At 43.1% G+C, this 26,531-nt stretch overlaps 1 protein-coding gene across 4 annotated transcripts in view; it reads right to left on the minus strand.

Annotated features, from left to right (window-relative positions):
* The window catches only part of MET (MET proto-oncogene, receptor tyrosine kinase), a 159,195-nt gene extending 139,457 nt beyond the window's left edge, over nt 1-19,738 (minus strand). For 2 of the 4 annotated variants that reach the window (XM_053254301.1, XM_053254297.1), the window contains exon 1: nt 19,225-19,738. The gene's annotated coding sequence lies outside the window, so the exon portion shown is untranslated. The remainder of the gene's footprint in view (nt 1-19,224) is intronic. The other 2 variants (XM_053254303.1, XM_053254299.1) reach the window with 2 other exon arrangements.
* Nucleotides 19,739-26,531: the final 6,793 nt, after the last annotated feature.

Consider the following 26,531-nt stretch of genomic DNA (forward strand, 5'->3'; position numbering starts at 1 on the left):
ATTGATCAAAATATTTCTATACCACTATTCCACAGGTTTACGTCAAATTTAAAAAACTAAACTATACTCACATCAAAACATCAGGAAAACAGAAAATGGTTGTTTTAATAAAAGGCTTTGTTACAGAGTATTTAATAAGGCTGAAGGAAATGTTATTTGACTCTGCAATACATATATTAACCTATGACAAGCCCAAATTATAGGCTAGACAATGCCATTCCAACTTCCAGATGCCTGTGTACAGCATCATCTGCTTACACATAGTATTGCAAGTTCCCAAATCCAGCAGTTGGATTGTTAATGCCAGCCAGCGTTCCACTCCTTTTCATACCATATATCCTCCACCTGTGTTAAACAGCATCATATTGCCACGGTGCTACACCAGATAGCTCCTTAAAAGTGGCAAATTTCTATGCCAGATGCTGGAGAAGACTCTGGAATGAAACTGGTCACCCAAGCCTAATCATCTCTAACCAGTGAGACACAAAAATCAACCAACAAAACTCAGAAGAAACTGGGTTTCTTTGCCAATCTCTACAACATCAGAAAGAGTGGATGGTAGAACAGACTAGGCTAATACTTTAAAGTAAAGTAAAATTGGCTGTCAAGTCTGTGTCGACTCCTGGCGATTACAGAACCCTGTGGTTGTCTTTGGTAGAATACAGGAGGGGTTTACCAGTGCCATCTCCCGCGCAGTATGAGATGATGTCTTTCAGCATCTTCCTATATCATTGCTGCCCAATATAGTCTGGGAAACATACCAGCAGGGATTTGAACTGGCAACCTCTTGTTCACTAGGCAAGTTATTTCTCTGCTGCACCATTAGGTGGCTCAAGGCTAGGTAGGTTAAAATCCTATGAGTTAGTAGCTGGAAGAGTGTTACTATTTGCATGCACAATATAAGAGAGGTTTCAATAAGTTAATTTTTAAAAATCCTAAATTCCTATACATATTTAATTTATTTTAAAGGACTGAAAACAAAATTCTGCATTAACACAGAAAAATATAAAATTTTACAGTGCAATTTGGTTTACTTATCTTGCCTTTAAGATATTCAAAACATCTGGATATTCAAAAGATTTGATAGCAAACATTTGCTTAAGCTGCCTCTGGGACTAGCCAGGAGGCAAACAGAGCATTTGGATAACTAAGAGCTCAAAAGGTTCAGATAACAGAATTTAGCATACTTGGATCTTGTCTTCAAAGTATTAAGGAAGCAACCCAAACAATTTCTAACACACAAGGAGACACTGGAGTGGTATATTTGTTTGTAGTAAAAATCAACCTTGTGCTTCAGAAGTTCTCAGGGGGAAAAATCATATTGGGCTATTATTCAAGCTTTTTAAAAATGTAATTAATTCATCCACTGACACCTTTTAGTAGAGTTGCCAGATGGAATTTCAGAAACAACTGGTGCGATCTGTAATAAGAGACATCCATTATGTTCTACAGAGCTGTCACGTTCTGGAGTAAGGGACAAAAAGAGATGAAGAGGCATTTGGCAATTCTACTTTTAGCTCTGCTATAGTGCTGTAGTAGAGGGTAAAAGTGGATAACCATCAAAGACTAATCGGCCTCCACCCCAAGGTGGGGGGTGCGTAGGTGGGGTAACAATGGTCTAAGTTCAGGTTATAGGCAAGAGGTCCCTAAGCGTTGGCACCGACTTGAGGGGTATTAATAATCAATCATAGCCAAACATCTATTTCAGTCAATATTGTGTTATCTAAAATGAAAGGATTTCCTATTTAAACAAACTAATTCAGCAACTGCAGGCAAATCTCTTGTAAAAGAAGATTGCTACTAAAACCATTTCTTAGTGACTGCTAGAACATGCATTGGATTGGTTGCATTTGTATAAAGTCAAAGGTTGCATTTTTGAGAAGAGAAGACATTTATTGCACCCATTATAGACTACAGCCCTTCATTTGGATACAAATGAAAACATGGTGGTCAACAGAGGTCATGCCTACGAACCCTGTCCCCAACTGCCATGCCTGCTTACGACCCTTAAGCACATGGAGGCTGCAAGGTCAGCAAGGTGTGTGACCCCATCACTTCCCCCCTCATCCGTTTATAGCCAAATACATTTCTTACAGGACTATTGTCTTTACATATAAACATCCAGTTTGTCCTCACTGATACATATGCAATACTACATAACTGGCTCCAAGGATGTAACAGACAGCCTATTTATGGGTTCACTGTATCAATAGCAATGTGGAGCAGTTGCTGTAGGGAGCAGATTGTTTGGAGTGGGGAGGGGCAGCAGGCAGGATCATTTTCTTGCCTCTCAATCTCCTGTCCTTGTTGATCAGTAACAGAAAGGGAGATTCAAATCCAGTCAAATCCAGTGATCACATGAAGCTGCCTTACACCAAGTCAGGCCATTGGTCCATCTAGCTGAGTATTGTCTGCATTGACTGGCAATAGCTTTTCCAATGTCTTAGGCAGTCTTTTGCAACCTTTCCTGGAGATGTCAGGAATTGAACCTGGAACTTTCTGCATGCAAACAGATGGTCTCCCACTGAGCTACAGCACCATCAACATGGCATCATGATCACTTTTCAGTTCAGGTGCAAAAGTGCCAACACCACTTACTGGCCCTGTAACACAATGAACTTTTCTTCTCTAAGTAGTATTTCAAAATGTGCAGGGTCCTCCTTATGACTAAGAAACCCTAGACATTCATTAACTCAAGACTTTTTATGCAGATATGCCACATGTTGAAGGGACATAACATAATACATGGACGGCTTGGGGCCGGGGTACCTGTCAGACCACATTCGCCCATATGAATCTGCCAGGGCCCTCCAATCATCAGCTCAGGCCCTGCTCATGACCCCACCACTAACAGAGATCCAGTTGGCGGGGACTAGAGACAGGGCCTTTTCGGTTGTGGCCCTTCGGCTTTGGAACACCTTCCCTGAAGAGCTTCGCCATGCTCCCTCCCTCAGTGTTTTTAAAAAACATCTTAAAACAGACCTTTTTAAGGAGGCTTTATAATATCATTATTTTGTTATATCTGGTATGTATGTGTTTGTTTATTTCGGCCCAAGGCCAGTATAAATACAAAAAGAAAAACAAACAACAACAGCAGTAAATACATAAAATACATAAAACATTAATACCTTCAGATATCATATACATGGCTAATTTTGTTCAAATAAAACCGGTTAATCTGAAGTGCACAACCCAGCATCTCGTGCCTCAATCACTCTAAACCGAATCTTGCTTGCTATGAAGAGAAATTTTGCTACCCTCCTGTAAGCATAATCTGACTTACCAGTAAGCAGGAAAAGGACCTTATCCCCATCAGAAGGACAATTAGAATTGTAATGAGTTAGTAGTGGGGAGAGAAGCTTTCCCCTTAATTCAGTATAAAATCTGCACTTCAGCATCAGATGTTCCGTAGTCTCCACTTCACCATTCTGGCAGGGGCATAATCTTTAATCGTAGGGCACCTTCCCAAAACATCCTTCCAATACCGCCGTATGAAGGGCGTTAAGTCTAGCCGCTGAAAGAGCCCTAAGATGATCCCTGTTAGAGATCGTAAGTAAATATTCAGTGGGGGAATGACTGCTGATTTGATCTCCTAAGAATAGGCGAGGGCCTATTTGGGCAACATCCCCCTGCTTCGTCATATCCCAGATACGTTGAGTTATGGCAATTTTGGTCTTGCTGTGGCCCAGAGATCTAATCAGGGGTAAGGAAAAACCCAAGGATGCTAACATTGCATTGATATCATTTTTCCAATGGGTCATAAAGCCATCCTCCAATATAAAGGAAGCAATGCCCGTGGGGTGAAAAATCAGATTAAGCCAATAGGAGAAAACCATTTCCCACAATCTCACTTCTACAGATGGCCATCCGATCTCTAGCCTAATGAAGGCATTTCAAACTGAACATGGCAATCTAAGAAGAGACCTAATAAACTTAGATTGGACCATCTCCAGCTTCGGATAATTAGTTTTATTCCCTAGCGCGCCTCCCACCAGAAGCAAGAAAAGAGCCTTGGCCTTAAAGAGTTCTAAAGCTACTTGCAGCGAGTGAGCTCGTTTCTTTATGTGCAAGGAGCAAATTGCTGAGGCGGCTTTCTGGGCGTTGGCAATAACATACTCCCTATGTGCTGTAGTGCTTCTGTTGGCCTGTAACACAACTCCAAGATATTTAAATTGTCTGGTCTGCTCTAAAGTATGCCCATCAAGTTTCCATGTAAGTGTCCTAGGTCTAGCCGCAAAGACCATGATTTTGGTTTTGTCATAATTCAAAGACAGTTCGTGGTCATTGCAAAAGTTGGCCAGCTCTCTCAAAATTCGCTTAAGTCCAACCCTCATCCTAGAAATCAACGCAGCAGCATACAGTAGCACATTAATATGTTTTTGAGCTAATTTAGGTGGGTGAAAGTCCAATTTCCTCATGTGTTCCACAAGGGGGTTAATATAAACGTTAAATAATGCCGGGGCCAAAATACACCCTTGCCTGACACCTGGTTGAAATTGAACTAGTCACCTGACCTTTCCTGTTTAGCCTGACTTTGAGGGTGGTGTTCTCATGTAGTTTAACCATCAACAGGATAAGTCTCCTGTCATATATCTGGTAGGTACATTAGCTTTTTATAATTTTCAGTTTTAATTTGAACCTTATAATTGTTTTTAATCTGACTTTTTAAAAAATTTAGTTTTATTACTTGTATCTGTTATTGTTGTAAACTATGTTAATCTATGTTATTGTTGTAAGCCACCCCGAGCAGTATTGCACTGGAGGGGTGGGGTATAAAATTTTTAAATAAATAAATAAATAAATAAATAAATAAAATAAAATAAAATAATAACATGAACATAAAAGGAGATTTGCTAGATCAGGCCCAAGGACGATCTAATCCAGCATCTTATTTCTCAGAGTGCATCCGGGAGGCCCAAAAACAGGAAATGAAGGCATGCCCCTTCTCCTACCGTTGCTTCCCTGTAACTGGTATGCAGAGGCATCCTGCTGCTGAACCTGGAGATGTCATATAGCCAACAAAACTAGTAGCCACCTGTCCTCCATGCATTTCTCTAAACCCCTTTTAAGGCCATCTAAGCTAGTGGCCAGCACAACATCCTGTGGCAGAGAAATCCATAGTTTCATTATCCATAGTTTAGTTTTCTTGTCTGTCCTCAATTTTCTGGCCATCAGTTTCATGGGATGACCCCAGTTGTGGGAGAGGGAATAGCATTGTGCGACATATGCATAATTTTATAAACCTCCATCATGTCTCCCCTTAATTGCATTCATCCTTGGTGTGTTGCATTCACATTGCTTGGCATGTTGCATTCACATTTCAGAAGCAGCAACAAAGAAGGCCTGAGACTTCGAGGTAGGGAAGAAGGAAAGGCCAAGCAACAAGGTAAAGAGTCCCAGCTGGGTGTCAGACTTGGGAACGAAGAGAACAGTGTTCAGCTGGAATGTGAACCATTAGAGTTCACCCAGAACAAAAGAAAGTGGGTGGACCTGTAGAAATGCGTACATGCACATAAAAGAAGGCATCACTTCATTAGCAGTTTTTATGGATAATTATTTTAATTTTTATATATTTTTATTGTTTTAAAATTTCTTGGTTGTATTGTTGTAAACCACATAGAGACTTGGGTAGTGGGTGATATACAAATATGTTAGCATAAAATAAAATAAAATAATAATAATAGATACTCAACAAACCACAGAAGAAAAGGCAACACGAGATCTACACTCAAAGACACTGCCTTTTGAAGCCAGCCTTAATTCTGCCAAAACATGCCCTATCTCAATCAGTATTTCACCTAACCTCTGAGATGAAGAATAAAAATGTTCAGTAAACACACATGGGAAGGAAGGTTTGGTTCCAGTAGTAGTGCACACAGAAAACAGGAAATGTCCACAATAAGAAGGTATTTGTCTTCATACAATGGAACATACAGATGTGTCATCATGCAGTTTCAAACAAACACAGCTATTTCTAAGTAAACTTGCACATTACAGTAGGACAGGATTATATTAGACGTCCAGTACATTTTGCAGCCTGTTAAAACTTGTACAAAGGAGGAAAAACAAACAATTGTAACCTATTCAACTCACTGAACAGTTCTTAATCAGTAAGCAACTGAAGCTCAGGGGAGGGAAATCAATTTTCAGAAGGCAAAGAGTAACAACTGCAGATTTAATCAAATTGCATCTGCAATCCCTTACTATTCTCAATATTTCTAAAAGCAATGAGCTCAATGGCAAAGAATGAATTTCAATAAGTGTTACATGTTTAGTTGCTAGGTTTAATTTATAGCATTTAAGGAGCTGAATAAACCAAAGGAAAAATGCTTCCAGGGCATTTGATGCTATTTAGTCAGAATGTCTACCCTATGAAAGAATTAGAGAGAAGAGCTTATACATCTAACAGCTGTATATTAACAACCTATATAAGATGAAGTCATGGTGTTCTATGTGGATCTTCCAACATAAAGAAAAGATAATGCACAGATCCATCAGGTAATCATTAGAATTCAGTGGGATTTATATCTAATGCAACATGAAAAGAAACCAAGACAACAGCTTTCTTAAAGTATTTGTTTTCTATGGATACAATGGACAGCATTCAGACGAAGTCCCACTGGAAAGATAATAGTACTTAAGTCAGTGACTAACTCGTCTTATTGATTTCAATGGTGCTGCTCACTGAGTATACACAGATCCCAAATTTCACTTATAGGGTGCATGGAAAGAACACACAATGTTTAACAAGATTTACAACTGAGGGTGTAAGTCAAAATTCCAAGGTAAGAATCAAATTTTAAGACACTGGATCTTTAGGTCTGTGATTTCTTCAACACTGATGTGAACACTAGCCCTGTGCAATTATTCGGCTTCAAATGGCCAAAGCCAAATAATGTGCACACACATTCCTGAATCATGCAGAGGCAGCTGTTCCCACCACTCACCTCTGCACAGCCCTTAAAGAGAGCCACAGTAAGCCAAAGCATCTTGGGGTCATGGTGGACAGCGCATTGAAAATGTAGACCCAATGTGCAGCTACTGCTAAAAAGGCCAATTCCATACTTGGAATCATTGGGAGCAGAGTCCCTCAGGGCTCCATTTTGTCACCAGTTAATATCTACGTGAAACTGCTGGGTGAGGTTATCAGGAGATTTGGTGCTGGGTTTATCAGTATGCTGAAAACACCCAAATCTATTTCTCGTTGTCATCATAGTCATCATAATTAAAAAATGGCATTTTATTACTCATTTTTTAACTCAGGCTTTTTCAGCTTCTTAATAATGTATAGGTTTTTAATTGTGTGACTGGTTTTTAAATTGTTCGTTTTTAATTGTTTTTATGTGTTTTTATATGTGTTTTAAACTGTTTTATCATTGTGAACCACCCAGAGACAGGAGTGTGGGGTGGTATAAAAGTGTAATAAATAAATAAATAATAAATAAATGTATTCCCTAAATGCCTGCCTACAGGCAGCAATGGGCTGGGTGAGGGAAAACAAACTGAAACTGAATCCAAGCAAGATGGAGGTGCTCATTGTAGGGGTTCATAATTTCAGGGACGAGTTAGATCTTCCTGTGCTGGATGGGGTTACACTCCCCTGGAAGGAACAGGTACGCAGCTTGGGAGCACTCCTGGACCCAGGCCTAACCCTGGTATCTCAGGTGGAGGCTATGGCCAGGAGTGCTTTCTATCAGTTTTGGCTGATTCAAAAGCTGCATCCATTCCTTGAAGAGGACAACGTCAAAACAGCAGTGCATCACCTGGGAACCTCCAGGCTTGACTATTGCAATGTGCTCTATGTGGGGCTGCCTTTGTACGTAGTTTGTAAACTTCAGTTAATTCAAAATGCAGCAGCCAGACTGGTCTCTGGGGTAACCCGGAGAGATTATATTATGCCTGTTTTAAAACAATTACACTGGCTGCTGATATGTTTCTGGGCAAAGTACAAAGTGCTGGCTATTACCTTTAAAGCCCTGAACGGCTTTGGTCCAGGTTACCTTAAAGATCACCTTCTTCTGCATGATCCCCACCATACGTTAAGGTCATCTGAGGAGGTCCATTTCCAGTTACCACCAGTATGTCTAGTAGTGACTCAGATGCAGGCCTTCTCTGTAGCTACTCCTAAGCTGTGGAATGCACTCCCAGCAAAAATCAGTAGCTTGAATTCATTGTTGGCCTTCAGGAGAGCCCTTAAAACCTATCTGTTTGGCCTGGCCTTCCAGGCCAAAAACTGTTTTAAATGTTTTAGTTGTAAATAGTTTTATATCTGTTTTTAAACTGTTTTGTAATTATTGTTTTTAAAAAGGATAGATTTGCGGGTTTTATTTTTGTTGCTGTGCAACACCCAGAGCTGTTTGGATGGGGCGGTGTACAACTGTAATAAATGAATAAAATGATAAAGGTGTATAAAATTATGCATGGTGTGGAGAGAGAGAAATGTTTCTCCCTATCTTATAACACTAGAATGAGGGGTCATCCCATGAAACTAATTGCCAAGAAATTTAGGTTTCACACAATGTATAATTAACCTATGGAATTCTCTGTCACAAGATGTGGTGACAGCCACCAGCCTGGATGGCTTTGGGAAAGGCTTGGATAAATTCATGGAGGACAAGTCTATCAACTACTAGTCTGAGGGCTATAGACCACCTCCAGCCTCAGAGGCAAGATGCCTCTAAATACCAGTTGAAGGGAAGCAACAGCAGGAGAGAGGGTTTCCCACAGGCATCTGGGTGGCCACTGGGTGAAACAGGATGCTGGACTAGACTGACCTTGGGCCTGATCTAGCAGGGCTGTTCTTATGTTTTAACATCCAGGAAAGCGTACACAGAGAGCTGCGCAGTTAGTCTTTCTGAGTACATTCCTCACTGAGCTTGCTCTGGCTTGCCACAGCTCTTGTTCTTTTTAAGGGCCCTGCCAAATGCTGTGCACAGCACCACTCTACTCAGAGGTAAGCACCACTCTGCGTGAGGCCAGATGGGATGTGTACATCATTTGGCTTCAGCCAATCAAAGCCAAATAATTGCACAATCCTAGTAGTACTGGGAAAATTCATCAAGGAACTTTAGCAACCCCAGTGAGTGTTCACAACTTCCCTTGTTGTGCAATACATGGTAATGGTAAGAGAGTTGGACAGGAAACGTTCCTGTAGCTTGCATCCTTATACTCCATAGTAAGTACACAGGACAAGAGAGCAATTAACTTGATCTTAACACAACAATGCAATATCTATATCTATATATCTAAAAAAAAATACTAAATATGCCATGGGCTCCTATATAAGAAACTGGCTTCAGTTTGAACACAGGCCATTAGTACTGTTGGAGATGCAGCTCCTGATGGCTTCAACTCAGCACCAGCAAGCCTACTGACGACTGGGGAAGATATAGTGAGCAAGGAAATTCCCTCTCTGTTTTCTCTACTCCCCCTTTGTTAGACTGATTGACTCAGGTTTCATTCTCTCACCTGGAGGCTTTACACACATGGCTTTTAATTCAAATCCACTCCAGATTGGAGTATGCCAGTCCACGTATTAGTTGTATTACCTGGATGCATCATGGAGCAGTACAGACATGACTCTGTTTCCCCCCCACCCCACAAAGTGAGTCTGGGCATTTTAGCTTAGCCCGAAGTATGTCCAGCTTTAAAAAATCCTGTATTTCCAGCAGCTTTTCAAGAAAATCTGATGCTTTCCTTTGATGTGCAGAGGGGCCATTGCCAACAATTTGGCTTACTTGCATTTTCGTGGTTGTTGTGTGTTTTTTAAGTGTCTGCTGGGTGGATTTCCTAAATCCACCCAAGTGTCAGCAAAGGAGAGTTTGATGGCTCAGTCTGGTGTGCTCTTTGAGTGATTTGCAATTGCAAGCACTGGGGGCGGGTGAGAGGGGTTGCAGATTGATTCAATTCTATGGAGTCCAGAAGGGGAGGGGGAGGGAAGGATTCCTCAGTTAAATGCAAGCACAAGCAAAATGTGTGTCTTCAAAGTATGGACACCATAGCAACACAGCTTACATATGCAGATGTTTGGATATGCAGACGTTTGGAAACTTAACAATGGAGACTGCAGGTTCTTGCGAATCTGCTGCAAAGCAGATTCACTCTTCAGATACCCCAGGCAAAAAAGCATGTGTGAAAAACCTCCTAGAGAGAAAGACTTCCTTCTCCCTCTCCTCTTCCTGTACATAGCTACCGGTAGCAGCCAGTACTTAAGCCTTATCTATCTCCCTGATGGGTTTCCTAAATAAACTATTTTATTTAGAACATTAATTCCATGTCTCCAGACAATATTAATTAGCAGTGCTCTCCTTTCTGTGCATTTCTGCAGCAGCTGGGGTAGATAAAGAAATCTCCCCTCCAACCTCTCTCTAACAAGTATTTCATTCCATAGTGGCTCCTTTGCTGATGAGCATTTTAAAAGTGCAACCAAATTAATATTTGTCTATCCTCCTGAGTAACTTGTACAGTCCAGTGAAGATCTTATTTTAAAATGTCATCAATAAAATGTCATCAACAGTACTAAATAAGAATCATCTTATTTATTATTTATCTTTCTATGTAAACTGCTTTGCAAACTTTGTTGAAAAGTGCTATATAAATATCAGTAGTAGTAGTAATCAATATCATTAACAATACCTCTCCAGGGTACTGTTTTCATTTCTCTAGAATTAATAGAAAAGGCTAAGCTTCAATACTGATGCTCTAGTATAATCAGAATCAGATTATGACATCATACTATTAAGCTCAGTGTTCCACTTTCACACTGCAGCTCAGATTTTTATTACAACCTGTACTATCTGATCCATAACCCAATGAAATTATTTTGTTGGTTATTTGCTGGTTTTAAGAGAAAAGTATGCAAAATTGCCATGGCTATCCCTAGAGGCTATATAAGCCCAATTCAATGAATTTTCATTAGTACAGACTATGTCTAGGAAAAATTTCATCCCACAATATCAGGTATCCCTTCCTTTAAATGTATATTCAAAACAGGAATAATAATTACACTGTACAGAATGGTTTTCCTGGGGCCAAATAGCCTGACAATTTAAAAAACTTGTTAACACTGAAGGGGACAAGTTAGCACACATGCTCAGTGTTAGGATGCCTTTGGAAATTAGATTGCAATGCTGATTTGATTTCCTGAAAGGTATCTGAAACAAGAACATACCACAAGGTTAAAGATTCTCAGCATAATTAGCATTTGTGGAATGTCAAACAGTTCAATGTAGAACAGTCCTTATGTTCTAGAGTTAAAGGCAAAGGAGGGGGAGAGAGGTTCACTTAATTATTCTGGTCTTTAAAGTGTCATCTACACAACATTTCCCCTGAGTGAAGAAATTGATTTTAAAAGGTTTCTGCTAACATTTTTGTGTCATATTATGTATGAAATATAAATACTTCTAAAATGATTGCTAAGGGGATTAAAAAGTATTTTAATGTGCATGTTGTGAACCACTTTGGATTTAGCTAGACAAGCCAAAAACCTATCTAAATGTCCAGTAATTGTAGGGTAATGTCATCTGTATGCAGTGCTTGCAGACATCTTGTGGAAATGTGATCATTTCTCATCTAAACTCAGGGATTCCATTGTGACTGGATCTTTGTATGTTCACAACATGCAAATTAAAACACAAAAACTGAGCTGGAAGTGACAGTAGAAGCCACAGTATCATCTCATAGAACTGAGGCGTGATGAGGAGGCTATCCTAAAGAAAATGGATTTCATCACTTCTGAAAAGCCTCCAAAGTTGTGCTTACATGGTCTTCCCTATAAGGTGTACCATGAAACTGGTGTCATTACCAAAAAGACCCTGCTCCTAATCTTGCAGATGGCACATTCTGTACTGAAATGCCATTCAGAGGGTGCCTCTACTGCAGATCTTAAAAGGCACTGCTGACTGTGAAGAAACAGGCACATGCTGGAGCCAAAACAGACATCGTGTTGCAATGTTTTAAAAAATCCACCTATGAATTAGGCCTAGCTCTTGAAAGACTCGTTCTCTCCAAGAACAGATTCCTCCATTCGAAAGATCTACTGCCGCTAAGTGAAGCTTCCAAATACTCTTCAATGGTAGCCCTACATGGAATGCATTAGAATGGTCTTGGAGATACAGAAGCGTGAATGATGGTTACCAAATCCTGTCTTGTGTAGGTAGAACTGTAGCCAAATACTGAGCCAGGTGAACGTCATAAAAATGTTTCCCAAAAGATGGCATCAAGGGGCAGATCATTATGATGTAACTGCACCCTCAACAATGGGCAACTTTCATTAGCAATAGCAATAGCAATAGCACTTACATTTATATACCACTCTATAGCTGGAAGCTCTCGAAGCGGTTTACAGTGATTTAGCATATTGCCCCCCAACATTCTGGGTACTCATTTTACCGACCTTGGAAGGATGGAAGGCTGAGTCAACCTTAAGCCCCTGGTCAGGATCGAACTTGTAACCTTCTGGTTACAGGGTGGCAGTTTTACCACTGTGCCACCAGGGGCATTAAGCACAAGTGGCCTGGTTACCCAGTCCTGTAGGGCAAAGACTGCCAACGAACTATCATATTGAGGCGCTTCACACGATTGCTGTGAAGCGCCTCAATGTGGTCTGCGAGGAAAGCGGGCTTAGCCTGTTCTCCCCGCAGATGAGCAGCCACTCGTAGCTGGGTAGCCAGATCGGCCGCACACATGGCTGCCGGCTCTGTCACGGAGGTGGCGGGGGCTGTGAAGCCCCCAGAAGTTCCAGGATGCCCCACACAAGTGCACAGGGCATCCTGGAGAGACCCCCCCCCCAAGCCCGGGAGGCTGCTTGCAGCCTCCCAGTCGGGGGTCTACTCGTGTGTTGCCACATGTCGCGGCAACACATGAGCAAAAAAACAAGGTTAATGGAGCGATCACTCCGTTAACCTCATTTAAGGGCAGGGGGATTTAATGAGGCTAGCTGCCAGGAGCCGCGCAGCTCCTGTTGCAGCACACAATCGCCCCAAAGCAGGCTGGGCTCCCTTAGCCCGCTTTGGTGCAATTGTGGGAATAGTCTCAGTGTCTGCATTTGGTCCTTATTTGCTCAACCTTGGCAACTTCACCACAGGTACCAGGTGAAGGAGAGCACCAACAGTACACTACTCACATGAGCAAAGCTCATCTAAAACAGCATAATATATAAGAAGAATGTTGTGAATACAGATTATATACAGCAGGAATCAGCAAATGGAGACTACAGTGCAACCTAAATTCTCACATTACCAGCTTAGATTCAAGGAAGTGGTCAATGGAGCCTGAAAAGGAAGTGGAGATTGTCAATGGGACTTTGCGCAATTCACCCCAGGGATGGGAGGCAACTGGGTCCACCACCCTTCCCTGCCTATAAGGGCCCTGCCATTAAACTAGTTATTGTTCAAGGAAGTAGAGTGTTGGGAGTACAGCTCAGAGACATGATTAGTCATTTGCTTGCTAATCTAAGAAATATGCATTTGCTCGGCCAAGGCACATAGATGAACGGCAGCACCAATCAATCCTTCCTGGGCACCAAAATGCTCCTTTGCCAAGAGAGGAAATAAACCCAATAAGACATGTAACAACTAGCCTTGTGGGTGTCTCTCAGACTTAGGAAACAGCATTGCTGCTGGAAGTGGTGATGACCACCAATCTAGAGAGTATTAAAAGAAATTCATTGTGGAAAGGACTATCAATGGCTACTAGCCTTGGTAGCTGTATATTTCCATCAGGATCAGAGGGTATCTCCCTGATTACCCAGGTGCTAAGGAACACGAACAGGAGGGGCAGTTGCTCTCATTTCCATGCTTGCGGGCTTCCCAGGTGTACCTGTTTGACCTCTGAATGAAGCAGAATGCTGAACTGGATGGGCCTTTGGCCTGATTCAGTAGGGCTTTTTCTTATGTTCTTAGACACAGCTGACATCAGTATGCGACCGTGCACAACACAACACATTAGATGCAGTCCCTCTCCCATATTTTTCTCTTCAACAAGAGCAATCAACCCCTTCCCAGAGCCAAATGAAAAGGACACTGGAAAGATAAACAAGCTTCATCTAGGGGCTATACAATTTTCTGACTCTCTTCTATCAACAGTCTCATACAGAGACAGGTCTACAAGCCTGTCCACTCCTACTATTCCCAGGATGTCCTTCCCCAAAATCCTCTGCAATGCAGATGGTACAACTTGTCAGAATCTGAGAATAAACACTGCACTATCTTTACAGCAATAGACTAACTGTGGATAGTTTTCCAAAGGTAGATTTGGAAAACAGTTTTTCCTTAGAGGAAAGGTATTTTTGAACATCATGAGATCAGGGGTCACAGATGCACTTGACTCTAGAGAAAATATGCAAGCACAATCATCTCAAAGTATTTGAGTTTGATTCTTTCATGTGACCTAGTAAGAGCAACCAGTTGTAGAGAAATTGCAGAATATTTATACACAGACACACCCTTTCCCAGTTCGCTCAGTAGTCTTGTTGAATGCTCAATTACTATGGAGCCGAGTCCATGTAGAATACTTTTATAGGACCAAGATCAAGGTGTAGACTGCAAAGCAATCTATACTACTACTGCATGCAGTAGACTGCAAAGTGATCTATACTGCCTGGCCAGGACACAGATTATTTGGCCTAGAAGTAACTAATATATGAGCTATTAAAACATAAGAACAAAAATCAGAGCTAAGCCTTTGTGTGAATACAGGAAGTGCGAGTAATGGAACGGTACTTCCTAATCTCCAAAAACATTTTGCACAGATTGCATAATTAATGGTGTCTTCCCCCCCTCTTTTAAAATTATCAAATGTATTTGTATGCCTATACAAACATTATAGGCAAACTTTAATATATATATTTATAATTTGCAAGTGCCAAGGTGTAAACAGGGCAATGCATAAGATGGAGCAGTTCACAAGGGTGAGGCTGAAGAGGGGCCAAGCTCAGACTGCACCATATTGATTTTGCTGTAGGCCCATTCATGCTGCAATGTGGATGGAGTTGGCCCACCTCCTGCAGCAAGCCCTGCATGACAGCACTGGAAGGCTATGCTGTCAAAAATGGGCACGGTTCTGCCTTTTAAAGTTGTACCACTCACTTCTGATGACTACTCATGTTGTTAACACATAGGTTATGCCACCATCATATTGTGATTAGCGTCTATGGTTATTAAAGTCCTGTCCATTTGTGGCACAAGTCCCAGTGAGCAACACAATTGCCTAAGAGATTCTCAAGCAGCCAACTTTATTTTCCAAGAATTCCCAAATCTACCAAACACATGCCATTCCATTTAAGAAAACATGTCACTCATGTCCTATGACGTAGCCTCATACAGGAGTCAAAGGGCCTTTTTCCAAGCCTATCTGGAGAAACCTGAGACTGAATCTGGATCTTCATCTGCTCTACCACTGAGCTACAGACCCGTCCTGCCCCAGGATCCATCACACTCATCCTTCTCTGGACTCTGGCCAACAATGGAAATTTCATTGGCTGTTGCATAAAACATGACACATGAACCTAAACTAAACCAAACCCCCAAGACTAACTCATGCAAAAACTACCTCCTACACCTGAAGCATACCTCCTTACTTTCTATCTTACACTCATTTCACAACAGAAGAAATGGAAAGAGGCCAGACAATCCCTTGTACATATTTGCCGAAACATTACACATTTCAGTAGACATAAAAAAGTATGCATATCACCCACATTAATATAGTATTACCGAGCATAACACGACAGTGTTACGGAGCTACAAAGTGTCATAACACTACAGACAGTCCAAATTAAATATTACACACAAATTCAGTCCCCTTTTTTACTTGTATCACATAGCTATTTTCTTTTGTTTTTCCACCCCCAAATACACAATTCTAATACCTTTACTTGGAAGTACTTTCACTGATTTCAGTTAAGTCCTAACTTTGCAAATAACTATGTTCATGGTCACAACTTTAGAATCATCAGCCCCCTCTTCTACATATAATAGTTATTATTGCTCTGAACTCTTTAACTAGCACAGCTTAAAATACACTTACTCACCACCACTACCCACTACCTCTCCCAAATTCAACATTAACTAGAAATCAGAAAAATGATCTTAAGAGTATATAACCAAGGCTATTATATTTGTGGTCCATAAGTCACTTTAGACAACATACTTGTAATTACATAAGCATAGCAACATGAATGGGTGCTGCAGGTTTATGTGAAACTGCACCCTAGCTTACAATGACCTAATGAATTCCAATAGGTGCATTAATTAACACTAATCTGCCATACAGTTTGGGTGAATTTTCTCACTTTAAAATGCACAATGGACATACTATATGAAGACCCAGCTCCCTTGAGAAGTCCATAATGATGGGGAAAAGTGAAGGAAAGAGAAGAAGAAGACAACCAGCAGCAAGGTAGATGGACTCGATTATGACAAAAATGAATGCACCACTGAGAGACCTTAAAGGCCAAGTTGAAGACAGATCATCCTGGAGAGAATCTATGTGGTTGCTAAGAGTCGACAATGACTTGACGGCACTTAATCAACCAATCAAACCAGATAACAAGAAGTGCTTTAATATCACAATGTTTGTAGCATCACTTTTCTTATCTACATACTTATTATATACAAACACATACTAATTTGGGAGACAATATTTTCTGTTGCAAGTTTTCCCCACAGACAAGTATATGTTTAAAGTTTCTGACAAAACCTAGTCTTTTCAGACTAATCGAGTTTGCCATCCAAAGAGACAGATAAATCGTGTTTGCTCAAAAGCTTCAGCAAAAGGAGGCCAGAATACAAGCAAACACCACCACAATGTGGATTCTTATGCATTAGCTTAACTCAAGAGACTGGAACAGGTTCAGTACATTGTGACATTCCTAAAATCTAACTATGTTCAAAGTTTTTTGGGGTTTTTCTTTTTTTTTGAAGAGGCATTTAGAATTCTTGCCTAAACATCAGTTTGATGGAGGGTATGGAAATGGAAACATTTGGGCTGCAAACCACATCTCACATACTGTATATTGCCACACAAGCCCCACTGAATTCTAGAAGACTGACCTGGACAATTCTGTGAACAGCACATTTTTATTTTAAACTGTTTAAGCCCCAATTGCAAACTGCAAATGTTCTCAGAGAAGAACATTAACATGATTGGCATGAGACCCAGATGCTCCTGGGAATCCTGCCACACTGCAAACAGCAAAACAGAAATCAAACGCTTCCCGTAAGAGGTGGTTAAAGTTTCATACGCCCAACCCGGGTTTCGACCATACCAGACTAAGAGCAGATTACACACACGTCGCCAGCTACATTTCTATGAAGTGGGGCAGCGTGTTCTCTAGTCAGTAGCCTGGTGGTTAAGCAAGCTGTGAGGAGATACGTCCACCTGCAGGCAAGCTGAAGAAATCGCCCCCTCTCGGCAAGGCTGCTTGAAAAGGCGTGCGTTGAACTGGGCACCCTTTTTGCCTGCCGCTAGAAAAACCCTCCCAGCGCCTTCCTCGCCAGCGATGGTGCCGCTGCTGCCGCTACCGCCAGCCTGAGTCAGATTGCGGGTCGCCAAACTTCTTTGTAAGCAAGCCGCGTCGCGCACCCTCCAGCCACTTCTTCAGTCCTTTCTCCACGACCCCTCCCGCTCATCCACCTCCTCCTGGAGAATGAGAGAGAGTCACTCCTGAATCATCCAGGATCTCATTTCAGTCATCTCTCAGAAAAAGGATTTGGCTTATTCTTGGCTTCTTCCCGTGAGCTCAGCACGTCCTCCCTCCTTCCTGTCCCTTTCTCTCTAGAAAGTGCAAAGAACACTACATGTGCATGGATCGGGCAGGTTCCCGTCCCCTCCGGTCCATCCTATGCTATAAAATCCTAGACAGCCAAACCCTATCTCCTGAATTAAGTCCAAGATCAGGGCAGTGTTTGAAAAAAGGTGTCGGGTCCCAAACCTGCTGCGGGGAGGCTCTGCTCCATAATCCCAAATATGTGGAAGCTAAACCTTGATTATTCCGTTAGAAGGAAAATGCATTCTGTATATGCTCAGATAACCTCTTATTTACTGCTATTTCGCATATGCCTGGACCGAGTCTAGACAACCCGAGGTCTAACCACACCCACTAAGTTCGTATCTTTGGACAAAACACAGTTTAGAAGCTAGGAGAGAGACTCACTATTCACTCATTCTGACCGATAAGCAAATCTGTCTAGCATGAGTTCCAGAAGAGGATCTTTAATAGATTGCACGGATTTCCAATAGTTAATTTCTGAAAATTTCACCTAGACGTCACTTGACTTGGAAGCCCCGCCCCTTAATCTCAGATGCAAGACGCCCGCAGGGAAATACTTACTTTGCACATGCTTAGAGGTCCTCTATTTCCACTTCACATGATTCAGTTCAAACAGTTTTTGAACTGAACCCTGCTGAGTCCAGGCAGATCTCCAGAGCAGCAGATGCAGCCAAAAATCCAACCACTCTTTTATTTTACAATCCGCAGCCACCTATCAGCAAGTAGTTGCTTCATATCAACAACGTGCACTCAAAATAAAGGAGCAGTACTAACGCTATTACACACATCTCTAGAATGTCTGTCACAGTGCTTACTATATGAGGTATGCCGCGACTCGAAACTGCCCAGATATCACACCGTTTGATCTAGACAAAATCTTTATCCCAGATAAACAGGAGCAGTTCTGCTTACTCAGTTGCGAGACGAATAAATTTGCTCAGAGGCATTAGTCCTACGACTATTTCACACGTTCCTGGCATTGGAAGTAGGTGCCGAGGCTAAACCCTGCCAGCCGGCCCCTTGGATCAAAAAAAATTATGCCCCCACTGAAATCAGCTAACTTGCAAATGTGCGTTTTAGGCTGCAACAATGCTATGAGCTCTTCTCACTTGACTCAGTGGGACTTACTTCTACAGGGGCGTAGGGGAGTGGGGGGGGGGGCTGTGTTCACCCCTCTTTCCGACAACCCCCTTGGAGTGAGGGGAAATAATGAAGAAGAGAGGGAGGGGTGGAGCTGAGGGGCCCTCAGCAGCTTGGGGGCCGGGTACTTTGAACCCATCCGCTCAATTACAGCTACACCCCTGCTTCTGAAGAATTATGTGAAAGGCTGGTTGGGCAATGCCTCACATAAAGGCAAGTGGCTGCTGCTGGTGCATTGCAGCGGCAGATTCCTCTTTCCGTTCGCCTCCCTGTTGCATTTGCAAACCCCGAGGGTTTAGTTTCTGCTGCTGTACCTTGCTTGCCCAAGACGAAAGCACAGCTGCTCAGCAGACGGGCGCTCCCACTCCTGGATTCCTTCGCTCACTTTCTCCTGCCACCGCCGTCGAGGCGATCTGCTGCCGAAGCCGCAGCCGTTCTCTCGCTTTCCACTTCCAGTGAGCCACCTGGAGGGAAGGCGGTGGAGACGTCGCTGTTTGCCCCGCAAGTGCTGGCTGACTAGGCTTGGCCGAGGCGCTGTCTGTCTCCCGCGCTGGTGGCGGCTCCCAGCGGCAAGCCCGCCGCTGCCTTTGTGCCGCTCCCTTCCCGCGCGGTCCTCCTGAACTGCCGGTGACTCACCAGAGCACGAGTGTTTGGCTGAAGGGGGGCGCTGGGGAAAGAGAGCGAACGACAGACAGGCTCGTCGCCTCCTCCAGCCGCAACACGTGGCGACGCTTCTGTCCCTTCTCTCGCCCCCCCGCCGTGGCCCTGTCTCAAGAGCAACTGAAGGCGCTGGTGGAGACCGGCTCTCGCTTCTTCTGCCCTCCTTCTCTGCTTTTTCTTCACCTCTCTCTCCTCCCACGCCCACCAGGTTTCAGGTGATTTCCTCCCCACCCCCCCGGGGACGGAGGAGCCGCCCAGAGAACCATTGTTATTAGGCGACCTATAAATAAAGTTGTTCTTGTGGCGCTGCTGCTGTTAGTTGCTATTGCTGTTGTTTTTAGGCCCCATTGAAGGAAGCACGGACCCAAACTCTCGGCCAAGTTGAAATGAAACCAGCACTCTCCCATGAGCTCCACTCCAGAGTACAGAGCCACGAAAAACGTGAGGAAGGAAGGAGAGCGTCGCTAAGCCTTTGGAGCAAGCCTTTCATTGTCCTGGGAGGTGAAGGTGGCAGCGGCGAACTGGATATATAAACCAATATTTACTTATCGGAAATATTTCTATCCTGCCTTTCTACCTGAACAAGCATTCAAGGCAGCCACAGTTAACACGCTCGGGGGGGGGGGCAGAGATGGGGAAAGTTCACTGTCCAGGCTTCGGAAGTTACCTCATGAAAAATGCAATACCCCCTTAAAAGTGACGCTCACACAATAAGCACTTTCATTGAGGAAATATCATATAGCCAGTGTGTATTCGGCAGCATGAACGCATGCTGGGAGGCCCCAACTGATGGTAGCTTTCTGGTGGGTACATGTAAGATTGCCACTTTCCCCTCCTGGCAGGGCTCCTATGCTACAACAGGTGACAAAAAGAAACAGCTGTGGGTTTTTCCCAGCATAAAGATTCCATAATGGGGAAATCTGCACCTGTCGTGTTTCTCAGGGGTAGCTGTTTTAGTCTGTTGCAACAAAAACAACATGGGGTACCTTAAAGACTAGCAGATTGATTGTGGCATGAGCTTTCGTGGAGCAGCAGAGCCATGATGAAGTGGCTGTAGGCCATGAAAACTTATGCCACAATAAATCTGCTAGTCTATAAGGTGCCACCAGGCTGTTTGTTGTATTTCTCTTAGTCAGGCATTTTTTACAGGCTGTCCTATATACACACAGTAAAATACACACTGCAGATTTCATTTTGAGTAAAGACACGTGGGAATCTTGTCACACTTGAAGTAGCTGCAGTGCTGCAGCTGTCAGTCCCGAATGACAGCCTGTCAGAGGGGACTCCATTTTTTCTGGGTTGTCATACTCACAATCCCCAGGTCATGCATAGTATGGCACAAGTGCTTGATAAATCACTGTTTTTTGCAGCCTGCATATTTGGCATAGAAAACAAAACGAGGTCTTGAATTTTGGATTATTTGTTTCTCTGCTCACAATAATCTCTCCACCCACCCCTGTTTCTCTGCTCACTGTCATTAGAAACCTTGTCCCATCTATAAATGTGCATTGAAAAGGATGGGAAAATATACCAATTTACTACTGAATAAATATCTGATAAATATCAAGAGGTTATTTAAAATTGTGAATCGGAGCTATGAGCCAGAATGCCCCTTAACTGTGTATATATGCACCACTCTTTTCAGACATTCATTAGGGTAGAAATGGACACAGGGAGTGGAGATATGGGGTTATCTCTGCTGGTCTTACCCTAACCTCCAGCACTCAAGGGTCCAACTTGCACAAAGCCTATATCAGGACTGGAGAGGTGGATTTTGTAGATGCCCGCCCAGCTGGAGATACAGTTAGAAAATGTTCTGTCTATCTAGCCCAATCCAGATTACAACTCAAAACACAGGAAGGGGCCCAGCAGAGAATGAAGAAAGTGAAGTCAGTCAAACCTCAGACAGAACTCATACATATAAAGGCTGTTTCTCCCTCCTTAATTATCTCCCTCACACACACTTTTCCTGCCCTAGTCATGGCAAACCACCACCTAGCAGGTGGATTTTGGGACTGTCACCTTGTGCTTTTGCAATTTTGGCTCCAAAATATTAGGGTGGGTTTCCCATTGGAACTAATGAGAGGTGGAGCCTCTTTTGCTCTGAAGGCCTGCTAGTGGATATGTTTTAACAGAGGGTCAGTTTGGATGATACTGCCCCTGCCCATGGGATTGTTGCTTTAAAAGTATTTGGGCAGGAAAAGTATTGCCATACTGGCAGGGGCATGAATATGCAGCCTGAGCCTCTCCTCTGTAATTCTGCACTCTGCCACTGAGAGAGAGAGAGAGAGAGAGAGAGAGAGAGAGAGAGATGTTATTCTGCCAGTGCTGCAACTGCCAGTCCAAACACAGTGCAACCTAGTGGCCCTTCTGACAAATGCCAGATACTCCTACCTACCTCTTGCCCTATCCATAATAGAGTCCAATAAGCTCTGGGCATAGACTGCACATAATGGGAGCCTATGGGTACGTGCATTGGCTCTGTGCAAAATCACTCTTGAATGCATGGAGGTTGCGGACAGAGGTAATGGGCATTCCCTGCTCCCCCATCCACATGTCCACTCCTGCCCAAATATATACCTGAATACCTGTAACATGTGTGTGCTACAATGCAGAATGTAAAATAAATAGTCCTATTTGTATTTTACAATCCAATTCACAAGCAGGAGCATGTAGATTAACTGCTTATGGGAACAAACCAGTTTAAATCCTAGAAATTTAGTTTCACTTACTGGTAGAGTACAACAACAACAAATTTATTTACCACTTTTCAACAGAAAAGTTTCCAAAGCGGGAGGGAGGGAGGGAGAGAAACAGATTTTTTAAAAATTTAAAGGGTCTCCATGGGCTCACAATCTAAAAAGAAACATAAGATAGACACCAGCTACAGTCACTGGAGGTACTGTGCTGGAGGTGGATAGGGCCGGTTACTCTCTACCTGCTAAATAAAGAAAATCGCCATGTTAAAAAGGTGCCTCTTTGCCCAGTTAGCAGGGGTACAGTTTTTTGCTGCAGACCATAAGCCATTTAATTTAGAATTGTTCTGGTGTCTTCAGAGAGATCAATGTTTTCCACAACCATGTTTTTATAAGATGGTTTCTCTCTGCCCTGCCATTGTCAAAACATGAAGCAAATACAAAATCAAAACATCTCCTGGAGTCCTGATCATAGAAATAAGATTGTTTTCTACTTGTTTGTTTCTGTAATAATTGTTGCACCCAGTCTTACAAATAACTCTGTACAGGTGCCATATCTGTAGGTGCTCTAAGCCTCTTACACCTCTATAAAATAATGTCCTGGCAAGGAAATGTGGAGAATTGTGGAGGTCCTAGCATTTCCCCCTCTGCCAGGGCTCTATTTATTAACTCATTTACAAAATACAAAAACAAAACAAAATCAATTGTTAGTAAATATGTTTGATCTCCTGTTCAAGTTAAAAAGCTCATACAATGTTAAACCCTGATCCTTCATTTAAACATGCATGGGCAACCTTTGCCTCTTTTCTCCATACCATCCTACTGAGATAATACAATAGATATCTGAGAAAATTCAATCTGTATTCTGTCTGTTGAGACTGTCAAAGGTGAACAACTGTCCCCAGAGACCCAGACTTAAATCACCTCATAAACATCATCCAATAGCCATCTATTTGTGGGTATATGACTCCCAAGAGAAGGGAGTACTTAGATTAAGCACGTGGGCTGTTCTGCTTGCAACATTCTGTAAGTTACATATTGGCCGAAGATATTGGCGGTTGAATCACAAAGTGCTCCAGTTGTAAACATAAATAAATAAATAAAACCCTTGCGGTTTGTGATGGCAGCAATTTGGCAATTGCATCATGGCCAAGATATGACTGGGCAAATAGATAGGCTGGTAAAATCTTTTTTGGACTTTTTTGAGGTGGGTGGGTGGGTTAAAAATATCTTTAGAAGGCTGCATATATACAGGGAGAAATCTAAAGATGCTCATAATCAGGGGGATTATGACACGGATGCATGCACATGCACACACACACAAGACGCAAAGATTAGTACCAGGAAAGTGACAGACAAAACTGCAGCTGCAATTACAAGTGACAGAAATGTCGGTCTTAATGTACCTTAGGGTTGCCAACCTTTCATCCTGACCAAGGAATATACAGTTGGTAGGCAGCTCTAGATACAGAGATGCAAATGCAAGAAGCTTTGGGCCACGCTCAGAGTTTGTACAAATGTGCTCCTAGCACCTTCCAAAGGCTAGTTAATATTAATAATGTTGCAGGATTTGGGTCTGTTCATTGTGAATGGCCTCTCACTATCATTTTTTTGCCTAAGGCAATGCCTGGTCGGTCAGGGTGCTTGAATCTGACAAAGGAAAGCTAGTATTCCTTAATGGCTGAGGTAGATTATTTCATGTCCCTTGTTATGATCTGTGGGAAGCAGGGGTGTAGCTATAATTGAGTGAAAGGGTCAAAGAACCCAGGCCCCCAGCTCCTGAGGGCCCCCCAACTCCACCCCTTCTTCATTATCTCCCTCTCTCTGAGGAGCTGCCAAAGAGAGGGGTGAACATGGGCCCCCTCTCCCCTAGCTACGCCCCTGGTGGGAAGTTATTAAGAATCATGTAAAACAAATCTTGTAAAATGCAGGTAGAATTGACCTGATCCTCATTGACCTACCCCCCCCACCGCATCCTCCCTCCAGAGGTGTTTGTGTAAAGAAACATAGCACAGTTTCTTTACATAAGGTAGCAGGGAAGCAGAGGTACCTTAAGGTGCAAAGCTCAGCCTCTGGGGAACTGATGTAATCTGTTGTGCTTATAGGGATGCTCTGTTGTTTCATCTCCATCTAATACTGTACTTGTTTATCCTATACCATAAAAGCCTTCGGCGTGCGGCCGTGCTGCCCGTGTCTTTTTGGGCCGATCTGGGCATGCGCGGAGCGCATGCCCAGATCGGCCCAAAAAGACACGGCCGCCCAGACACGGGCGGCCATGTTGGAACAGGGGAAGCGGCGGCCTAGGAGAAGCGGCCACCGCCAACGAGAAAAGAGTGCTGGCGAGGCGGCAGGGGAGCCACGGCCTCGGCCAGAGGTGGCAGTGGCCGCGGCGGGGCGACTGGCCCCGATGGCGGCGGCGGCCGCCAGCGAGAATGCGGGTGAAGCGGCGGTGGCCGTGGCGGGCGACTGGCCCCGATGGCGGCGGCACAAGTGCGGGTGAGGCAGCGGCAGCTGGCCGACTGGCCCCCGATGGCGGCGGCCTGTCGCCAAGGGAGTATGGGCGAGGTGGCGGCGGAGCTATAGGTACGGCCGAGGCAGCGGGGGAAGCCAGAAAGGGGAGGCCGAAGGTGGCGGGGAGGACTGGGAAGGACTGGGCCCGCTGGCGGCCGCACTCGGGGGGGGCGGGGGTGGTCTACTAGCGCCCGTTTATCTAACGGGCTGAAAATTGCTAGTTGTAAATAAACCCAATATTAGAAAACAACAACTACAACACTCCAGTGATTTGTCCTTGAAGAGAAACCAGAATCCAACGGTGCTGCACACTGGGAACAGAAGTGGGGCTGGGGGGATGTAACACTACTTTAATGAAGAGAATGAGTGAGTTTCCTGTTTGTTTTCATCGACATTGCACTGTTTATCTCCTCCTTGGGCATTATTGCATTGAATAAATCCAATATTCAACATTCTGTATTGAAATAAATCCAAAAAGACAGGCTAACAATCAAGATACACAAATGCAAAGTTGGCCAAGGAGAACTTGTTTATCTGGACAAGGGAGGGCAAGTGAGGAAAGGGAAGGGAAATTAAGCCATGAACAATCAGAGCTGGATTCCATTGTAAATTGGCCGATGCCCAAAATAAAGAATCAAATACAATCTTTTCAGAGCTTGGCTAGCTACCACTGTCATTTTGTTTAAAACAAACAAATAAACAAAAACTGTAAGCACTGTAATTGAGGCATGTCATTTAAGGCATGTGAAAACTTTTTTAAAAAAAATTTCTTCTATTCCTGTTCATATTGCTCTTCATTCTGATAAGCACTTACATATGAACATAGGCAGCTGCAATATACCGAGTCAAACCATTGGTCCATCTAGCTCAGTATTGTCTACACAGACTGGCAAAGGACATCCTTACTTTTGAATTTCAGAAGATTCTAATCAAGTTATTTCATAACTGGTAGAGTTGTTTTGCCCCTATGTAAAAGCCAGAGAAACTACAGTGTATATGCCTCTTTTTCTTTTAAACCTTACTGCCTTGCCTTCTCCAAGATTGTAGGCAGGAGTCTCTCTCATCCCTATCTTGGAGATGCCAAGGAAGGTACTTGGAACCTTCTTGCTCTTCCCAGAGCGTCTCCATCCTCTAAGGCATCCCCAAACTGCGGCCCTCCAGATGTTGCTGAACTACAACTCCCAGCATACCCAGCCACAAAAAATTGTGTCTAGGGATGCTGGGAGTTGTAGTTCAGCAACATCTGGAGGGCCGCAGTTTGGGGATGCCTGTATTTCTTATAGTGCTCACATGTAGTCTCCCATTCAAATGCAACCAGGGCAGACCCTGCTTAGCAAAGGGGACATTCATATTTGCTACCACAAGACCAGCAGCGTCTCCAGTATAGGATTGGGGTGGTGCTGTTATGGAAAGGGGCAGATGAAGATGCACCCTATTGTGTGTCTGAATACAATACATTTCAGTCAAGAAATATGATACAAATATGAATATGATGAATATTTATATACCACTTTTCAACAAAAGTTCCCAAAGTGGTTTACATAGATAAGAAAGAAAGAAAGAAAGAAAGAAAGAAAGAAAGAAAGAAAGAAAGAAAGAAAATCTCACTCCATTTGAGAGTGTTTGCTCATCATGCGAGCTTTTGACCTCTTGCTACACTTGTGACTGTCTATATTTTTGGAAGAAAGTTTGGCCTTCCTATATAGACTAATTTTTCTATAGTGCATGGGTGGAGTCTATGCAGGGGAGTATTC

This window comes from Hemicordylus capensis, chromosome 5 (genome assembly GCF_027244095.1).
Source record: "Hemicordylus capensis ecotype Gifberg chromosome 5, rHemCap1.1.pri, whole genome shotgun sequence".
In the NCBI taxonomy this organism is placed as follows: Eukaryota; Metazoa; Chordata; class Lepidosauria; order Squamata; family Cordylidae; genus Hemicordylus; species Hemicordylus capensis.